The sequence below is a fragment of the Manis javanica genome, chromosome 8, assembly GCF_040802235.1.
Source record: "Manis javanica isolate MJ-LG chromosome 8, MJ_LKY, whole genome shotgun sequence".
Lineage (NCBI taxonomy): Eukaryota > Metazoa > Chordata > Mammalia > Pholidota > Manidae > Manis > Manis javanica.
This window is the reverse complement of record NC_133163.1, coordinates 64,053,770-64,074,521: the sequence shown is the minus strand read 5'-3', so window position 1 is coordinate 64,074,521 and position 20,752 is coordinate 64,053,770. Positions and strand designations below refer to the sequence as shown.

At 39.9% G+C, this 20,752-nt stretch overlaps 1 long non-coding RNA gene across 8 annotated transcripts in view; it reads right to left on the bottom strand.

Moving 5' to 3' along the window:
- The window catches only part of LOC108385644 (uncharacterized), a 135,657-nt gene that overhangs the window by 111,153 nt on the left and 3,752 nt on the right, over positions 1–20,752 (bottom strand). For all 8 annotated transcript variants that reach the window (XR_012120569.1, XR_012120570.1, XR_005056303.2 and 5 more), the window contains exons 2-3: positions 18,545–18,629; positions 14,426–14,492 (exon numbers count right to left, since the gene is read on the bottom strand). This is a non-coding gene — a long non-coding RNA (uncharacterized lncRNA). The remainder of the gene's footprint in view (positions 1–14,425; positions 14,493–18,544; positions 18,630–20,752) is intronic.

The following is a 20,752-nucleotide window of genomic DNA, read 5'->3' as shown; positions in this document are numbered from 1 at the left end:
GCAGCACTATTTACAATAGCCAAGAAATGGAAGCAACCTAAGTGTCCATCAAATGGATAAAGAAGTTGTGGTACATATACACAATGGAATATTATTCAGCCATAAGAAGAAAACAAATCCTACCATTTGCAACAACATGGATGGAGCTAGAGGGTATTATGCTCAGTGAAATAAGCCAGGAGGAGAAAGACAAGTACCAAATGATTTGACTCATCTGTGTAGTATAAGAACAAAGAAAAAAACTGAAGGAGCAAAACAGCAGCAGACTCACAGAACTGAAGAATGGACTAACAGTTACCAAAGGGAAAGGGACTGGGGAGGATGGGTGGGAAAGGAGGGATTAAGTTAGGCAGGGGGATGGGAAGAAAGGGGGCACTATGATTAGCATGTATAATGTGGGGGCGGGGGCATGGAGAGGGCTGTACACCACAGAGAAGACAAGTAGAGATTCTACAGCATCTTACTACACTGATGGACAGTGACTGTAATGGGGTATGTGGGGGGGACTTGGTGATTAAAAAAAAGATAATCAAGATTTTAAAAAAGATACAGATAGAGATAGAAGCAATGATGAAGATAGAGTAATCTTTTTATATTACGGAATTAAGTGACATGTACATAGAACTCTGAGAAATTGAAGAATGAATGAGTGAACATCTGACAGCAAAAGATATAAACGGACAGTTTACAAAAAAGACATGAAAGCCATTCATAAACATATAAAAATTGTTCAACTTCAAAATAACAAGAGCAAACAAATTAAAACAGTACTGAAATAACTTTCTTTCTTACCAACTTATCAAAACTTACAAACCTTGACAAAACATTCTGCTGATGAGGCATTGGGAAACAGTCACTCTCCTATATTCCTGGCATAAATGCAAAATGGCCCACACTCATAGAGAGGGATTGGACAGTATCTAACTAAATTACAAATATGTTTACCTTTTGACCCAGCAACCCTACTCCTATGACTTTATCCTGAAACTGGGCCTCTACCATAATGAAAAGACATGTCATCAAGGTTATGCATGATGGCAGCATTTGTGACTGCAGAATTTTGGCAGCAAACCTAAATTCCCATACATACAAGAGTAGTTGAATAAACTGTGGCACATCTGTTCAGTGGAGAACCATATAACAGTAAAAAAAAAGGAATGAGGAAGAGCTCTATGAAATGACATAAATACAGAATACTGAGTTAGGTTAAAAAAAAAGAGAAGTGCAAAGAGTATAGATGTTATGTTACCTTTTGTGTAAAAAAATAAAGATGAAATAAGAATATATGCATGTATCTACATATTTTCACAAAAAGAAACACAGTAAGAATAAATGAGAAACTAGTGAGTTTGGTTATCCACAGGATGTGGGTAAAAACAGGGTATCAGGGATAAAGGAAGGAGTGATTTCCTTGAATATACTCTCTAAGTATCATTTTCGCTTTTGGGTGTTTGTTACTGTTTTATCTACTCAAAAACAACAATAAACTAACAAAAATGGAGGTGGATGAGAAATCTAAAATGGAATACAAACAGAAAAAAAATAGCATTACTGTATTTCAAATAAACAAGCTAATTACACTGAAGAAAAACAAATTAACCCAAATAACTTTTCAACACAACACTCTGCCTGTATAACCTTGATCTAAAGACAAAGAGGACTGCAAACAAATATTAAACTCCACTTTAATATTTACACTTTTCTCAGTGATATGGATGAATAATTCTGAAATTATTTTCTGTGTGTTGAAGGATTGAGAAAATGAATAAATATTTTGAGGATGTTGGGAACCAGGTTTCTCTCTTTTGGAGAGGAAATACAAATATGGAGGGGGTTAGGCTAGGAAGAATCTTGTATTGTTGGGTTGAAATTGGATATAATATAAATTTATATTTTTTAATATATATAAATATAGAAATAAATATGTGTATTTGGGTGTGTATGACTCTATGTATAGTATGAATTTATAGTTTTTAATATATAGATCGATATAGTAATAGATGTATATGTGTGTTTCTTAGCTCTGCAGAAAGGGCCTAGAAACTCTGATGTTCCAGAAGCATCCAAATCTTGGTTTCTGAATACTGTTCCCCATGAAAAGGATCCAGGGCCCCTTGGAGAAATGACTAAATCCAGGGGTCAGGCAAAAGGAGAACTAGATGGGTCTGGACTCTCTTGTGTCAAAAAAAGTAAACAAGAGTTCAAAAATGATGAGGACATGTCAAAAGAACACAAGAACCAGCTTAAAGGTGCTTCTGCTGGTCAGTTCTGAGACAATCTGAGCTTTAAAATATATAATTATAGTAATGAATAATAACCCATTGAACACAAATAAGAGCCCATTAGTCCACACTGATAATTAATGATGCCAGTAAGTGCTCCCTTACCACAGAATGCCAACTAGTAAATGTAGAAAAAATGGTAGTTAGAACATCAACATTTTGCAGCTGTCGTGGTAATAACTGATTTGAGTAAGAATTAATGAATGATAAAACCATTGGATCAGTTTGATGAGAAACAGCTTATTTATGTAGTCTGAGAACATATCAGTACAAATTATTCATTAATTACAAAGGGAAAAGTAGTAACTTTGAAATGGAGAGATCTGGGAGACACCACCTTAACCAAGTGATCAAAGTTAACATCATCAATAATGGGTCAAGCTGACATCAAGTGTCTCCCCATAGAATGAACTGAGAAGGACATTATCACTTATGTAGGATTCCTGCCAAAAAGGCATAACCTGAATCTAATCATCAGGGAACACTAGGCAAGCCCATTTTTGAGGGCTGTTCTGGAAAATATATGACCTGTACACTTCAAAAAAAATGTCAGTAACATGAAAGACAGAGCAAGCTGAGGAGTCACTCTAGATTATGCAAACTGAGAAGTCATCCAAGTAAATGTAATACTTCATCCTGTATTGGATTGTGGACCAGAAAAGCAAAATTGCTAAAAGGGATACAATTGATGAAAAATGAATAAGATTAGACAAGAGCATTATGGCAATTCAAAATTTCCTGATTTAATAAATGAACTGTAGTTGTGTAAATGAATATCCTTATTCTTAGAAACTATACATTGATGTATTTAGAGTAATGATGTGTGCAAAACATTCAAACAGTTCAGAGAATGATAAAATATTAACAACTGGTGAATCTAGGTAAAGGGTATAAGGAGGGTTTTTTGTACTATTCTTACAACTATTCTATAAGCATGAAATTATTTCAAAACAAAAAGTTAAAAAAAGAAAAAGGAAAAGAAATCAACTGGGCATTCCCCTAGCCAACAGTTGAAACTGTCAGGTATTGTTCTTGGCTTTTGTGTAGAGCTTGAGAATTGCCAACTGGTTAACAGGAAAGCCCTGAGACCTAAAGGCAACCTCAGGCAAGAGCCTGTCCTAAAGAATTCTAGCCTCCTATCTTGAAGCCCTCAGGCTTTGTCTCTGAAGTCACCAGCTGACCCACTAATTTGTGATCCTTCACAGAAAGGAAGAATGGGTGTCTAATGTCCAACTCACAGCCATGACCCCAAACCATTCGTGACTGTTTTGTTACAAAAAGATAGCAGGAAAATAATTTTTTAAAAAGAGAACCCCAAGAACTTTCTGCATGTGTGGCCAAGCTTGTTTTCTAGCTAGTAATCTCAGGGGGCAATGTGAAGTTCCCCACAGAGAACAGACAGTGGGTTACAGACTCAGAACTAGGCTTGTACCTCCGCTCTACAATTTAATAGCTACTTAATTTTCTGAGCTTGGGTTTTCTCATCTGTCAAATGGACATAATTGTGCCTGTATCAAACAACTGTGAAAAAGATTAAGTAAAGTAACATACACACATATATATAATAATGGGTATTGCACCTAAATTAAGCTAAATTATATTCAATATTCATCTTTTTTTTTTCTTTTCCTTTCCCACAAATAACAAGAATGAGCCTGGTGGAATATAAATGTCTTTAGGAAGGTGGCCAATATTCAAACATGAAAAGTAAATGAAAAAAAAATTTCAAATGAATCAGTGGTAAATACATTAATTAACTCCAATCAAGAGGTAAACTAGCCAGAGCTGCAGTCTCAAGTCAGAAGAAAGAATTGGATAATGGTCTAATTTGAAACCAGAAGGTCAACTGTGAAAACAGCCCCGTTTGTAGGGCATGAACAAGGAGTCCCTTGTTATCACTGTGACTATGAAAAAGGTGCCTCTCATCTCCATTGCACAGATGGGGCACCCTGGCATTCAGACCTTACACCTGTGTCCCAGCCAAAATTTTAGGCCAGGAGCAACCCCAACTTTCTTGAGATGGTAAAAGCTATCTGCCAACCCTGTTTAGAATGAAATTACAAAGATACCATACTACTCATGTTTTGTCTATACATTCAGGAATGTTCTGTATATATTTTATATTTTAAGTATTTGGAGCATTTAAGAAATTTTAGGGAATTTGGTAGATTTGGCCTTTGACTCTAACTTAAAATGTATAACTGAGTAATTTATTTTAGACTTGGATTTTCAGTTGAAAGATAAAGAGAATTATGCAACCTTTGTAAACAAAATTGGAAAGCATATGATTAACTTGAGATGGACCATATTCATTAATTTAATTAGATTGATAAGAGTGGGAAGACTTTGGTGGGTGGTTAGGCAGTAGAAATGCTTTAAAAAATCAGATATATTCAATTTATAAATGCATTCTAAAATCTTCAAGGGGATTTTACAAACCAAGATGTAAACAGGACATATTGTTTCAGGGAATTTAGTCCGTTCAGCTAGTCAATCAAGTTATAATCAAATAACTTCCTGGAATTTTACATTTATTTCTAAAATAAGAATTATAATTTGGACTTGAAAACTTAGGAAAAACTAGATTTTTACTTTTTATCTTTTCTAAATTGAATATTAATTTTAAAATCTCAACGTTTATATTGCATTTTGTAACCACAAAAACATATTGCACAGATCTAAATAACTCACCTTGGCAGTGGCAATTTTTAGATTGATGACCACTTTATTTTTCTATTATATTTTGTTTCCTAGAAGTGCTAGATACAGAAAATGGAATTTGCTCAACTTCAGATTAAATATTTTTAAACTAGTTAACCCTCAGGAGATGGGGGAAAGGAACAAAGAGGAGGAAAAGAAAATCCATGAAAGGATATGATGATGCTGATCTTAGCTGAAACTCATTTTGTGCTTAGCATTCGCCCAGCACAACTCTAAGTGCTTCACATATACTACTCATTAACCTCCTAAAAAACCCATAAAATCAGAGTAGTGAAAGAATAGCATAGTAGAAAGAGTGGTGTGGGTTACCGCAATCTAGGAAAAATTCCTATCTATGTCAGTGTCTTCTAAAGTAGCCCAGTTACAATACACAGGACACTGTCACACACCTAACCCATTTCATACACCTTTTCATTCACTGTTGCAATTAGTATTAAATTCTGACTATATGTCCAGCGACAGAGTAGTGAATAGCTTATAGAAGAGCAAGCCTGGAGACCAGATGTCAGGCTGACCAAGTGAGACTGATGGCGCTTGATGTATGGTGGTGGCAATAGAGATGTTGAGGAAAGGATCGATTGAAGAGTCATTTAGAAGTTAGACTTGATATGACTTATTGGAAACGGAACATTAAGGAAAAGGTGGTATCTTTTCCCACGTCCTCAAAAAGCAAGGTCTGAGACCTGAGTTGAGGTCATAACAGTTTATTTGGTAGATGTAGGCCCAAGAAAGTGAGAACGAGGAAAATGTGGAGCAAGGGCAGCTGGTCAATAATGTGGGTGCTGCGCTGCCACCCTACCTCCTATTTCACCGCAGGATACAGAGCCAGCGGGTCACTCGGTAGGTATGTTTATCAGCACACAAGACTCCTTGAAAGGGCTGCAAAGAACAAACATACACTGAAGAAATCCACAGAAGAGAGGAAGGAGAGGGACTTTATCTCACAAGTTACTCTTATCTTTTACTTACTAAGAACCCTAAGAAAGGATTGAGCAGAGTAGTAGGTGATGAATGAAATTTGCATATGCTTAATTGGCTCCTGTGAGATGTCCAGATGAAACTCTCAGTAGGTGGTTGAATGGAGATGGAGTCTGGGGCCCAAAAGAGAGAACACCAGGGTACAGAGGCAAGTACTGAGCACACAGTGTATGCTAGGCCGTGCCACACAGACCCCCCTCTAGGAATGAAGCCCTATTCCCCCAACTGCCTGGACTGTTGCCTCCTAGTGGCCATGGCTGAATCCCTCCCCAAGAATTACCCTTTGTCTAAGAGAGCTGCATTGCCCAGGTTTATGCACCTGCCCTGTGCATCCAATGACAGGCTGATGCCAGGTTACAAAGCCTGTCCTGCTGACCTCAGTCCCAGGTATTTCTGAAAAGCCATGCCAGCTCTAGAGTTCCCTAGAATTGAATGAGGTACTATTGGATCTGTTTTGCCAATCCCTCTTCATTCATCCCACCCCCAGGGTTGTTACTAATTGCACCCCAAAAAAATCCATGTCAGAGTCTCTCAGAGAACCTAACTCAAGGAAGAGTGGAACCTCAGGAAGTAGGAATTCTAGATGGACAATTCTTTCAAGAAGCTTTTCTGTGACAAGGAAGGAAGATTCCTAAAGAGGGGTTCTGTTGAAGGTGGATTTTTGCTAATATGGAAAGACTAAGCACTTGAATCTGCTGATAGGAAGGAGCTAGTTGAGAGGGATGAATGGAAGATTCTAGATGGAAAAAGACCTGGAAGGAAACGGGATCTGAATCACAGGTAGAAGGTTTACCTGCTATAAGAGGGAAGATGTTCCCTGGGATGAGAATCAGAGAGAAGGAGAAGATCAGTGTGAATGTAGGTAAGTTTATTTTCATTAAAGTTCCAATGATCATTGGAAGAAAGAGGAATAGGAGGCTGGTGAGTCAGAGGCTTGATGATGGTGGGAAACATTAGAAATAGGCACTGAGGACCATGCAGGGAGAGTGGCTCATGGCATGAGCAGTGATGAGGGCCAGGCCGATCATGAGATCACCAAGAGTTTACAGTGGCAATCACCACAGTACTAAACAGAGTACATCATAATTATGCACAGGCCACCACATGGGCCTGACATGTTAGTCTTCCTGTTACAGGGCCACATCACCTCCAATATAGTTTCATCAACTAAAACCATGTGACAGCTATCTTGGGTCTATCTCTGATATTTTTAGTCTAAAGAATGTTGAGGCGAAAAATGCGCTTTCTCGGCCTTTCGTTCAAGTTTAGCCTATGTTATATATGCAGGCTCTGTAATGTGTGTATGCATTAAGTCATTTTCTAAAGATCACTGGGCAGGGCAGGGCAGAGCTCAGTCTAACTCAGATAACCTCCCACTCCACTTACTGTGCTGTGAAACGTCACGTGCAGCTGCCAAGGAGCTCCAGATGCTTCAACAGGCCTTCAATATTTCCTTCCCTCCTTCCTCCTTCTCGCCCTCTTTCCTCACTCCATCTCTCCCTACGAGCATGGTAGACCTCTTGGGGTCTCTCCTGACCTCCCTACTAAGCTGTCCCCCAGCTTCATTATGTTCAGCCCTCATTTGCACATGCTCTTGACACCTGGTGTTTGGTGGCAGAAATGGCTGATAAAATCCACACTGATTAATTTCATGTTTAATCTAACTGATACTTCTGTAGCCTTTGCAAATAACCTTTTTGAACAAAAACTGCAACGGCTCATTCTAAACCCAATCAAAGAGGTATGCATGACTCACAGCCACTAAATAAACATTGATGCCTGATGGCAGTAATATGGCTATTTATATTCAGAGCCTGATTTAACCAGTGGCATTCCTGTAATAAGATAATAAGCATGAGCTGTTTACTAGAAAAAAAGGAGAGTCTGTGGTGCTGGTGTTCAATAAAATCTCTTAACAGGCAAATGAGTCTCTGAAATTGGTTGGCAAATACATCCAGAATGAGATGTGCTAATTAGTTGCTGTTACTGATTTTCTAAAATAAAGAGTTTAAACTTAAATTAGCCCTGAAATTTTGTACAATAAAAAATACTGGATATATGATGTAACATTGAGAGTCTTATAGATTATGCCTAATATATGTCCAGCAATGCAATTAAGAAAAAAGAACTCTGCACCTAAATCATTAGGTTTTAAACAGAGACAGCCTAAGAAGAGGTTTTAAATGTGGAGAATTATAAGCATGGATATTTGAATCTCAGGTTCAAATTTTTTTCTATTCAGAGAGCATTTGTAGGTGATCCTCTTGGCTATCCTGGCAGAGATAGCTATTACTTTAAGCATTTTAATTTTTAAATAGAAAGCAAAGGAATGCAAGAATTATCTTAATAGCATTTGGATACCCTTTAAAAATAGATTAACCCATTCAGAATCAAGGTCACAGAAGTTCTAGGTCAGCATGTAGGAGACAATTGTCTGGATTCAGAAATAAATGATGAAAGCCTCAGGTTTATGAAGCTTCCCCCAGCACTTCCAGCACATCTCTTTATCCCCTGCAGTAAGACACAGGTGCATGGTGCTTGTGTCCTCTCTCCTCCTGCTGTCACTCCACGCAGCCACTGCCAGCTGCTGAAGATGCATCTTCAAACCTCCGTCGGCCCTGCTTCCCTCACCAAGTTGGAAGGGACTTGCCTCTATCAGGACTTGCAACTTCAAGTAGTGAGAGGATCTCAGGAGACAAAATACTATTTTTTTAATCAAGTATTACTTCTAAAAAGATAGAGCCAAGTCACAAGAGGATTCAGCTTATGTCGCTTCCATATTTTTTTCCCAAAACAAGTTTGAATTCAAAGATCTGTTATTTGAATTTAGCTGGTTGAGATGATGCTTGTTTTCCCAGAGCAATGGTCATTCTTTAAAGCCAGCTAGATGGGCAGACGTCAGTGCCATGGCCCCAAAGTAGGAATGTTCTGAATGTTAGCAATGAGCTAATTCATTTGGATTCTATTATCTATAGTTAAACAGACAAAGGTTGATTATTTATTTGCTTTAATTAAGATGTCTTTGTTGGTCTTTATCAGAGTCTTTAGTAACCAGGAATAATTAATTATGTACATCTTGGTTTCCATTTCACAGTGGGTCCCCCAGCTCAGGTAGTAATGTTTCCAGCTATTACTGAGGCCTAGAATTGCAGGGAGCCGTTTCATATGGGCTAGCAAATAATGGAACTATAAACAGAATCTTGAGTCATGTGGTTTTCCCTATATTTTTCAAAAGAATTATTTAAGCTAGCTTAGACAAAAGGGAATTTACCTGAAAGGATCTTAGTAATCTTACAAAATGTAAGGAAGACTTGAATAGCCACACCTCAGAAGTACAACAACCACTACAGTTCCAGGAAATGAAAACAAGAGTTTCTAGGCTTATTCTGCCTTTTTTCTAGCTCAGCAACTAAAATCTGGTTCCTCTGTTTCCTTTTTTAAGATTCTGTATTCTTAGACAAGAAAACCTGGTTGGCCCAGATTGGTTCAAACAAATGACCTCAACAAATCAGTTATGACTATCAGAAGAGGGGGTCAGGGTCCCGTGGTATAGACGCAGCTCCTGTGGAAGCCCCCAGAGACTGGAGGTCAGTTGTCAGCTGGGCAGCAAACCCAAGCATCCCCCTTATCAGGGCCCCTCTAAGTGCCAGCCTGCAAAACAGTCCAATGTCGGTCCAGGGTGGGTAAGGAGCCTGCGCCAGAATCTAAATCAATGCACTGCTTACTTCAGTGAGAAAGTGTTGCTATTAAAAAAAATGACAGCTGAACTGTAAAGAATGTGCTTAATGACATACTTGGTTTGAATTTGAACATACTGGTTCAATACTTCTCTCCTCATGGACCTGACCGGCAACTGCCTGTGGACCACCCCATGAGTAGCAGTCCTTGTCTGACTTCATGGCACTTGTACCAGAGTAATCAACAATATGGACTTGAAGCCACCTGCGTATTAGATCTTGCTGTGCTCAACAGCTGAACGACCTTGGGTCCATTAACACTCCTAGCCTCCTCTTCCTCATCTCAGTTGCAGAGGAGAACACTACCATATTAGTCAGGACCCTTCCAATTGCAGGCAGCAGTTAAGCTAAGGCAGATGACATTGTTGACATCCAATCCACAAAAATGGCAGATTTATATGGTTCAAACTAATAGCTTAGCAAAAGCAGACTTTATTCACTGATGAAACTGGAAACTATTACATAATGGGATGTGTACCACACTCATCTGAACCTAGAGTTCAAATGAATACAAAGAAGCCCTCTCATTTCCAGCAACCAGAATTGGATCATTTGGTATATAATGATTGTAGCTGCCCCTACTTGGGTCATGCTCCCAACCCCCAGCCCAGAACTGTCAAAAAAGACATGAAGTTTAATGATGGGCTAGGCTTGGGTCATGTACTTGGGTGTAGACAGGACACTATGATTTACAAGTTGACAGGCCTGTAAGATAAACACTTTCTGCCTCATTCAGTCATATCCCTAGTGCCTAGCACATAGTAGGTGTCCCCAGTATGGGGTGAATAAGTGATTGGGGAAGAGGTATTAGGTAGCCTCTCCAAACAAAAGCAAGAGAATTCCATGATAAATGCCTATACCACATGTTTGTTGTGAAGATTAAATAAGAATGTGATGCACATGGTGGCATTTTTATCTGCACTACAGATCAGGTCAGTGTGGGAGCCCATATTTTCTGTGCAGTGACTTGCACATAGCAGGTGCCCAGGTTTTCTGACTGACTGAGCTAATAAGTGAATTCATGAATAGACAATGAGCAATCTGGATCCCATATCTTCATTTAGAAAATGCTCTTCACCCCATCACAACTTTGATTTTGTCTGGTTTTCCTATGAACAGCCAGACAAAACCATACAATCAATAGGGCAAGAGCAAATGGGCATTTTAGTTAAAAGACCTACATTAGGAAAATCTAGAGTCTGGAAAGCAAATCTTCAGTAAAACTTAAAGAAAACAGGCTGGTTTTTATCACAATTCTTCTTAATAGAAGAAGAAGGACAGATGACTTTGAAGAGTCTTTGCACAGTGACTGGCAGCATTTGTATGTCACATTCCAATCCAAGTGAGGGCAAAGGAAGGCAGGCAGGAGCAGGAGATACAGTATCAGAGTGTTTGACTTGGAAGAGCTCATCTAGTCCAATCCCCTCTTTTTACCACAGAGGGAGCCACAGCCTGAAGTAAGGAAGTGGTTTGTCTAATGGTCGTGGTCATGCCCCTGGTAAGAGGTGGAGCTGAGTCCAGATGCTTCTAGTCCATGGCCACTATTTGTCCTCCTCACACCACAGGCAGTGGCGGCTCACCACGCACCCATACTGACCCATCATCTGTGACAGGTGGACAGGAAAGCACACGGGCCACGACAATGCTTCACTGAGAACCTAGTAAAGACCCTTGTGTGGTAAAGGGTCAATGGTGGAGATCACTGTGCCGTGAAGGATAATCTCTCTCTGACTTTTGGTCACAAACCCCACATATCTCTAACCTATACATTCCCATCTGCCACCAGAAGAGAATTCAGAATAAGTAGAATATTTTTAAATATTACATGTGTCAAGCAATTTGAGTAAATAGCAAATTAGGTTATTTTATGAACACTTCATTTTCTAAAATAAAATTCAGGACAAATGGAATTGGCAAAGGCTATTTGAGCCTCTTCTGAATAGGAAAAACATTCATTTAGGTGCTGAAATATTGACTTTGTGGGTTTATTAGGAGAACAGGCAGATGATTTGCAATTGGGGAAGAGGTATTAGGTAGGCTCTCCAAACAAAAGCAAGAGAATTCCATGATAAATGCCCACACCACATGGTTGTTGTGAAGATTACATCAGAATGTGATGCGCATGGTGGCATTTTTATCTGCATTTAAACTTGCATTAAACATTTGCATTCACACTCCTGGCATGGTCTTAGCAAGGAACTGCTTAGCCCCTTCATGCCTCAGTTTCTTCCTCTAAAATCCAGGACACATCGTCACTTAAAGGGTATGGGCATCATGGACCTGGCAGAACATAAGTTACCCACCCAATATCAATTCTTCCCTTCCTCACAGGCAGAAGTCCTCTATTGGATTGGATTGACAGAGTGACAGTATTCCCAGCTTACATTTTTTTTACAATTTATGTAAGATGTAAGTAAAAGATATCAGGCTTTCCAGAAAATTCCCTTAAAAGGGACTGACCCAGTACTATGCTCAGTGAAATAAGCCAGGTAGAGAAAGACAAGTACCAAATGATATCCCTCATCTGTGGAGTATAACAACAAAGCAAAAACTGAAGGAACAAAACAGAAGCAGACTCACAGAACCCAAGAATGCACTAGCAGTTACCAAAGGGAAAGGGGTTGGGGAGGGTGGGTGGGAAGGGAGGGATAAGGGGATTAAGGAGTATTATGATTAGCGCACATAATACAGGGGGGCATGGGGAAGGCAGTATAGCACAGAGAAGACAAGTAGTGACTTTATAGCATCTTACTACGCTGATGGACAGTGACTATAATGGGGTATTGATAATAGGGGACTTGATAATAGGGGGGAGTGTAGTAGCCACAAGGTTGCTCATGTGAAACCTGAGCATAAAAATTGTATATCAATGACACCTTAATAAAAAATAAATTAATTAAAATTAAAAAATAAAAAATAAAAAGGGACTGGTACCCAGCTGGCAGGACAGCTCAGGATCGGCTGACTTCTGTCCCTCTGTCTGTATCTTCCAGATGCAGATCAAATGGCTGGAGCTCTAGAAACTATACTATAAGCATGGGATGAGGAGGCAGCCTAAGGACTGTGGAATGGTGAGCTGTAAAGGGCTCAGGCACCCAAAAACCTCATGGCCCCACCCATCAGCCCTTACTTCCTTATTAGATAAGACGAAAATAAAGCCCTGAATTACTAAAACCCATGGTCAGACGCCAAGTACAGTTCCTGACTAAAACAAACTCCTGGCATGGTCTTAGCAAAGGAAGTTCTTAGCCCCTTCGTGCCTCAGTTTCTTCTTCTTTAAAATTGAGTAAGAGTACTTACCAGCTTTAAAGAACACAGAGTATAGTAGCTTTAAAATTCTGTTTATTGAAACCCTGAAAATGTTTTCGGAAGTAGTTCAAAGAAGTAAGGGGGTAAATACATGGATATCTGAACTCCACCAATATTCAATCAGAACAGCTCCTCTTCTGATTTTTGTATTGAATTTCCAAGTAAGATTTCACTTGGAGGAAAAAGAAGAATTTAAGGCTAAAATAATTTGTAAATCACTGGCATAGAAAAATGTTTAGTTCTTCATAGGTGAGGGCACTGGGGTGTACCTCTGCTCCTGAGATATTTTTCCAACATTGCCAATGAATCTGGTTATGACAGTTGGATCCTTCTTGAGCCCAATATCCCACACCTATAGACCAGCCTAGGGAAGCAGTCTGGGGCCACCAACCAGTGCCAAACACCCTGATCCGCACAGGAATAAAATCAGTGCTCCCTGCTGCCTTCATGCTGTGCTCGAAGCCCCTGAAGAATAATTAATGAGACAGAGTGGTGTGCAGCTGCTCTCCGAAGTGTTAAATAGGGACTGCAGGCACCTGGGAGCAGCGCCTGCTGGGAAGGTATCTCATCACTCAGTGATTCTCGTCACCTCCCACAGCCTTGACCTCCTCTCTGACCCATCAGACTCAGTGTCCTTACTTACCCAAGGGACCAGGAGCCTTCTACGTGGGAAAAAGTTCCCACTTGAGAATTAAGAAAGGAAAGTCCTGGACCTTTCCTGTCACTTTGACTTGTAATCAAGCTGTCTCTTAGGAGAACACCTCACCTGGGCCCTGGCAAAGAGATAAATCACAAGGATCTTGGGACCTTGGAAATCAGCCTTTGTCCGGCTGAACACTCACTCATTATAGGAATAGCTTCAGATTCCCCAAAAATGATACAACCAGGGCGCTTTGATTGTAGAAGGCTTCCCTGCAGACTATGCCACCTCAAATAAGAAACACTTGAGGGCTGAGGAATGGCTGAGGGCCGAGGGCTGGTTCCCACATGACCAGACTCCCTGGAGCAATTCCAGACCCTAAATCTAAATCCTCTTTCCCAGATGGCTTGATTTCAACTTTCCCTTACCAATCAAGCTGCAGCTTGTCCTGGGCTGTTTCTCTGAGCAGGATCACTGCCTGTCTGTTTCTCTCACTTCATGGGGGTCATGTCTCACTGCTGAGCCCCAGGTCTCTCGGGAGCCTTTGTCTTTAACCATTGCTCATGCTGCACACTCTCTCCAACCAACATATGTGCCCATTCTGAACACTCCCAGCTGCCAAAACCTAGATTCTTCTGGGGATAGTCAGGCTCTGTCTGCCTTCCCTTCTCACATTCTCAAACATCTCCAACACACAAACACAGCTCATTCAGATAGATCACTAAAATAGAATATATTCTATTTACATTGCTTCTTACCTCTTTCTTTTTCCACTCTTCTCTCCCACTCCAAATCAACCTCTGCAAAGACATCCTTCTGAGTGGGCTGTTGAATGATGATGGGAAATATGATGAATGAGGAAATATGATGTTAAAAATTAAGAGAAGAAATTTAGAAAGTAATTATGAAGAGTAGATGGAAGGTCTCTGGTTCCTATTAGTGTCAGTGAGGCAATATTTAGCCACACGCTAAATATTGTCTCTTGGCCCTCAGCATCCATTCCCACCTCTGTGCTCCCCTGTGGATCATAAGGGCTGGAAGGCTTAAAACCATATTTTCCCATCTCTTTTTCTGCTAGGATTTTAGATATAATTTACCTTCTGCCATTAAAATTTACTTATATGCTATCTGGCATGCAGAAGAGAAGTGAAAGTCACTCTTTCTGGGACAATGGTGACCAATGAGCATGCTCCCCAATACACAAGCTTTTGCAGTGACCAGATTCCATGTTACACTGTCTGATGACCAGCTGTATGGATATTGGACACCTTCATGCTGGCACCAGTTTCCTGCTGTCTGGATAGCAAGAGTAAATGGAAGGGAGAAAGGAGCCTTGTTGGACTCAGTAAGGTGGATCAAGCCACACACCCTTGACTGAAAGAGCTCTAGCTTCTTAAGCACATAAACCTCTCCCTCCAAAAAACAGGGTCAACAACTGAGACACTAGTCCTTATAAATAAACTTTAAAATGAGGTAGTATTGGAATGACTGCTGTTCACAGGATGCAAGTCTTGTTCAGTGTTCAGAAATCAATCAGTGTAACTCACCATATTAATAAACAGGAAAAAATCATGTGATTGTCTCAACCAATGCAGAAAAAGCATTTGATAAAATTCAACACATATTCGTGATTAAAAAAAAACTCTTGGAAATCTAAGAATAGCAGGAAACCTCCTCAATTTGATAAAGTACATCTACAGAAAACCTACAGCTAACATTATATTTAGTTGTGAAAGACTGAATGGTTCTCGCCTAAGATCAAGTACAAGGTAAAGATGTCTGCAAGGATGTCAGCATTCACCACTGTTATTCCACTGTGATCTAGCCAACTCAATAAGGCAAAAAAAGACACATAAACAATAAAATTAAACTAAAACTGCCTCTATTTGCAGATATCATTATGCTCTCCACAGAAATCCAAAGGAATCTTTAAAGTTCAGCAAGGTTGCAGATACAAGATCAACATGCAAAAAATTAGTTGTATTTCTATATTCTCACAGTGAATATGTGGAAACAAATTAAAAACACAGTTACATTTATGATCACTCAAAAATATATAGCAATGGAGTGGCTGCTCTTCACAGGTCTCTCAGCTGCTACAGAGTCCCATTCTGAGATAAGATACCTCTCCACCCTGACTCTAGTAAAGAGGTCAGGAAACCTTGAGTAAGATTGGAGGTACTAATTTTGGGCAGTTAATTACATTCTTTTAGCATCCATTTCCCTAAAGTTTTCACTGGGTAAATCCTTCAGGAGGACGTCACCATTAGCTATTCATTTTTCTTTTGCACTGACTGGAGAATGAAGTGACTGTTGGCTGTGTCACACAACTCATTGAAATTCACCCCTGGGTGAAGTGATCCTCAAATAATTACTAAATGTAGTTCAGGTAACTGAATTAGTAGTTATATTGGCTCCTTTGAGATGAAAGACTCTTTAGAAATGTGAGATACTTTGGCTCTTTGTTATTAATAACCTGAACAATGAAAGAACCCAAAGTAGTATTCAATATGCTCCAGGAATGGGATGACTAAAATTAAAGAATGCAATTGGTTTTCATTCTCCACACTTCCCATTTTCTATCTTTTCACTTCAATAGTCAGGATTGAATATAACATGTCCTTATATCTCCTCTGATGTTAATAAGGCATCCGCTACAGAACTCTGGGGAGAGGAAAACTCAGCCAAAGTGTGATGAGTGGGTGGTTCTCCTTCTGTCTATTGATTTGCTATCATTGTCTCTCACCTGCCCAAGTATAGTACTCTGCAGGTGAAAACTCCTACCTTGACCTGCTTTGTTTTCCTCTGCTTTTGTCTAATTTTCCAAAATTAAGTATCTTAACTACCCTTCCACCCTTCAGACAAACAATGGCACCCATCGGTTGTGCCCACTGGGGAAATACAGGATGCCCTCAGCTCAGTGCTCTGCCCTGGGTGTGAAGAAGACAGAGAAGCACAGAGGCGAATCCCAGGCAGGCAGCCAGACCTTAGGGCAGGAAGAATGGGAGTGGTGGGGAGGGAGCTGAGGGCTGATAAATCCAGCCCCAGTCTATATGAGATTGGTAGGGAGCTGAAAATGGTGGAGATGCTAGGCCCTCCTCAGGCTGACTATGGGTGCCCTGTATTTATTTAATCTGATTTACAGTTCCTCATTTTCAGTTTTCATTTTTAATGCATTATAGGTTATCTATTTCTATTTCAAAGACTCGAAGTGTAATTTATTTATTTTAGAATTGAAACAGGTAGTACATTTACAGAGTTCATAAGTCAAAAGGTACACAGTTATATACTGTGAAGTCTCCCTTCCACCCACATGCTCCAGCCACCCAGTTTCCCCTCCACCGGCTTCAGGGTCACTGACCTCCTCCCCTCCTTTACCTTGCAGAAATACGCAAGGGGATTTGTGTAAGACACCCCCACCATCTTTTATATATACAAATGGTAACTCACTATTCTGTTCAATAATTTGCTTTTTTGTCTTAATGTGTATTAGAAAAGACTGTATACCAGTACACAAAGAGCTCCTCAGCCTCTTTTCATGATGATTAGTATTCCATGATATTAACGTAGCATCATTGTCTAACCACTCCCCCATTGATGTTCATTTCCATTATTTCCAGTTTTTTGATACTGCAAACAATGCTGCAGTGATTAACCTTATTCAGAAAGTGATTTACACATATAGGAGTATATCTGTAATTTAACAGAATTGTTACTATTTATGTAATAGAATTACTATAAACAATTGCTATAAGTAGAATTGCTGAATAAAAAATTACATATATTTGTAATTTTGATATTGACAAATTGTCGATCCATGTCACCTAACACAATATCCTTTATTTAACCATTTTTCTATTGAGTTGTTGGTCTTATTCTTATTGATTGTGTAGCAGTGAGTTGCAAATACAGTTGCTAATTTGTCCTTTGACTTTGACTCTGCTTATGGTTATTTCTGCATGCAGGCATTTTAAAATCATGGTTGAATTTTTCAATCTTTTATGACTGCTGTAATTCGTGTCATATTTTAAAGGGTTTTTTTTCTTCAATAATAAATTACAAGAAAATCTTTCATATTTCTTTTCATATTTTAATGTAAAACCCGCGACCCACCTGGACCTCCTCTAGCAAGGTGTGAGTTATGGCTTCAACTTTATTATTATAACTGGCTACCCTGTTGTCCAAACACCATGGGAAAACATCTGGTTTTCCCCACTGATTTGAAACAAGACCTTCACCAAATGTTAAATCCCAGGAGGTATTTGGTTCTACTTCTTGATTTTCTATTCTGTTTCATTTCTCTGTTTATGTGCCAGTGGCACATGTTTCAGCTTTTCAAAACTTAACTAAAATTAATTGTACTTCAATTTTTAAAACTTCAGGTACTTCTCCGTGGCTTTTCCTCAGAGTCCGTGATCCAGTGGAAACAAAGTTTCCTGTCTGTGTCTTACCACTTTATTTACTTTCCTTCGGATAGCTCATGACCAGCTTTTTCTTAATCTTCCAGGAAAAGAATTTAGCCTCTACCATCTGAGTGCCATGGTCAAATAAATGAAATAACCTTGGGCTTAAGGAGATGACCATGGAAATACAGTATTTCACTTTTCCAAATCCTAGTGCATAACAGGGACACAAGGAACATGTTCTTTGGGTTCTATGGCCATCACTTTAAAATCAAGTTTTATTTCATTCATACTTACCATATGGAAAATTGTTTCAGTTAAAATTGCTTTTGACTTCAAGCCACAGAGACAGATTCACATAACTTTAAACAATAAGGAAATGCATTAACTGCGCTAACTGTAATTCTCATGGGACAGGGGTTTGAGTAGCAGCTTCGGTGGCCCAGCCATGACATTACAGACGCAGACTCTTACCATCTTCCTGCTCTGCCATCCCCCTCAGGCTGACGACAAGGCGGCTTTTGTATTTCCAGGTGACCTCTGCAGACAAGACAATGCCCTGAGAAAGGAGAGACAACATCTCTTTATTCTCTTAGGAGAAAGGAAACATTTCTCAGAAGTCTCCTGTACCTCACTGGCCAGAATCGGGTGAGATGCTATATGCCCGTTCCCAGATCAACCACTCGCAACAGGAATGTGATTAACTTCAGACCACTCAGACCCACGCCTGGGCTGGGGAAGAGTGAGTTTCCTCTAAGGCACGTGGCTGCTTGGAAGAAGGTGTGTACCTGGACAAAATCTGGATTCTAGTAGTAATGGAAGAGGGTAATGGCTGCTGATAACTAGTCTGCCATGTTTCCCTCCCTCTTGCTCTTTACTGACTGAATTCCTTTGCTTAATGTCTAGCAGTGGCCCCTCTCACACACACTTAATGTTTGAATGGTAACATATCAATTGAAAACTCATTTACTCAGTAAACAGTTACTGAGTCCATACTGAATGTCCCACACTGTGTGAGGAGCTGAGAACTGGAAAAAGAAAAGACAGGGATTCTGATCTAAACAATTTAATGGAAGAGGCAGACAGTTTAGGAATTCCATATAGTACCATGGTAAGTGTTATGTACATAATTTAAGGGAGCTATGGGAGTTCTAAAGAATGAGCAACTTCACGGGGAAAGGGTAGAACAAACAGAATATTCCATCTAAAATAAGTAGGTTATCAAGGAAGAAGGACATCCAGGCAGGGGAAAACAGCATACAAAGGACAGAGAGGGCATTGGCATGGCACCCTCAGGTTTCCATGAGTGTTCTGCATGTCAAGCTCTTGGGTGGCCTTGTTTTATCCAGGGCATGAGGGCACCTGGAGGGATGCTTAGGGCCTGGTTAGCAAGCCCAGTCTGCACTGTGTAACACATCATCAGTGGATACCATCCCTAAGAAGTTCTAAGCTAATTGTAGCATTCACAGGCCAACATCAGGTTAGTAATTAACCTTCTAAGGTCACAGACCACATCTCTGAGATCCCTAAGTCTCCCTCTCACCTCACAATCAAGCTTTCTGCAAAAGACTTCCACACTAACAATCTTCTCACCTTATTCAATCCTCACCCCCAACCCACCAATGTTAACAATACAGTGGTTGCTCCTGCTGAGGTCACCAGTGGCCTCAACAATTACATGACACAAAACAGAATAAAACGACCACCCAAAAACAAAAAAATACTCCCATGTTCCACCTTCCAACCATCCTGAGCTATTTATAATTCACTAAATATACTGACTAACATATTTAGAGACCCTGGGCACTGAGAGTATGATTTCTTTCTCCCACTTCAATATGAAATTAGAATTTACAACAATCCTAAATCATAACTTTTTCCACAAGAACTTTGCTTTTTTAAATCAAATTCTTTCCAAAAAAAAAAAAAAATCAGTCCCTGCCTCTGAGTACCCCTGCTTTGTTGCTTATTAAGCACTACATGGTCAACCGAGTAATCAGCAATAAACACATGTGTACCTTTTTGTACCGATTGAATGGTGTCCCCTAAAAAGATACATCCACCCAGAATCTTACTTGTGGAAAGGGCCTCTGCAGATGTCATGAAGGTAAAGATCTCTGGAGGAGACCATTCTGGATTACGGGGAGCCCTGAATCCAATGACAAGTAGCTTTATGAGACCAAAACAGATTATTACAGAGACCTGTTCACGGTGGGGGGTGGGGTGGGGACAGCACATAGAGTCGAAGGCAGAGATTGGAGCAGTGCATCTACCAGCCAAGGAATGCCAAGAATTAGTGACAGCCACCAGCTGGTAAGAGAGAAGCAGAGAACAGATTCTCCTTCAGAGCCTCCAGAAGAAACCAGTGCTCTTCCCACCTTGATTTCAGACTTCTGGCCTCCAGAACTGTGAGGGAATAACTTATGTTGTTTTATGCCACCCAGTTTGTGGTAATTTGTTACAGCAGCCCTAGGAAATTAATACATTGTTTTACAACATTCTGAATTAAAATTGGGGAGCCTTGGATTGTAAGAAAAAGAAACTCACTCCATTCACCTCAGGAAGAGGGGCATTTATTTTAAAGAACTATGTGTCTCATAGGGCACAAAGGTAAGGAATTAAGCCCCCTGCTTTTGAAGTTGGAAACAGGGTTGGGAAGGGAAGTAACCCTCTCTCTCCAAG